This window comes from Octopus bimaculoides, unplaced genomic scaffold (assembly GCF_001194135.2).
Source record: "Octopus bimaculoides isolate UCB-OBI-ISO-001 unplaced genomic scaffold, ASM119413v2 Scaffold_43208, whole genome shotgun sequence".
Lineage (NCBI taxonomy): Eukaryota > Metazoa > Mollusca > Cephalopoda > Octopoda > Octopodidae > Octopus > Octopus bimaculoides.
Genome location: NW_026307425.1, coordinates 13,821 through 14,513, shown reverse-complemented (window position 1 = coordinate 14,513; position 693 = coordinate 13,821).

Below are 693 nucleotides of genomic sequence, written 5' to 3'. Positions count from 1 at the left end.
ATATATATATATATATATATATACATATATAGCAAAATATATACTTTTATTCTTTTATATGTTTCAGTCATTTGACTGTGACCGTGCTGGAGCACTGCTTTTCATCAAGCAAATCGACCCCAGGACGATTGTTTGTGAGCCTAGTACTTATCCTATTCGTCTCTTTTTCCGAGCCACTAAGTTACGGGGATATAAACGCACCAGCATCAGTTGTCAGGCAATGATGGTGAGGGCAAACATAGACACACACACACACACACACATATAGCAATATATATATATATATATAGTAAAATATATATACATTTCACTTAGGCATTGTAATACTAATAACCTGGTATAGAACTCAATATACATATGCTTCTGAACAAAGCATTAGCCAAGTATAGTGCGGTAATAAGAACAGAGATGACAAAAGAATAAAATGATTACCGTATGAACCTCATAAGCTTACAGCTGATTCCACTATAAGATGTGGTGGACTCATAGTTGAGGGCCTGAGTAACATCTTATAGTTTCATCAGAGCATTAAGCATGAAGTTCATGCTTTGAAACTGTAAGATGTTAGTCAGGCACTCAACTATGAGTCCACTGTATTTTATTGTGGAAATAGCTGTAAGCTAATGAAGTTCATAACATAATCGTTTTATTCTTTTGTCATCTCTGATCTTATATATATATATATATATATAT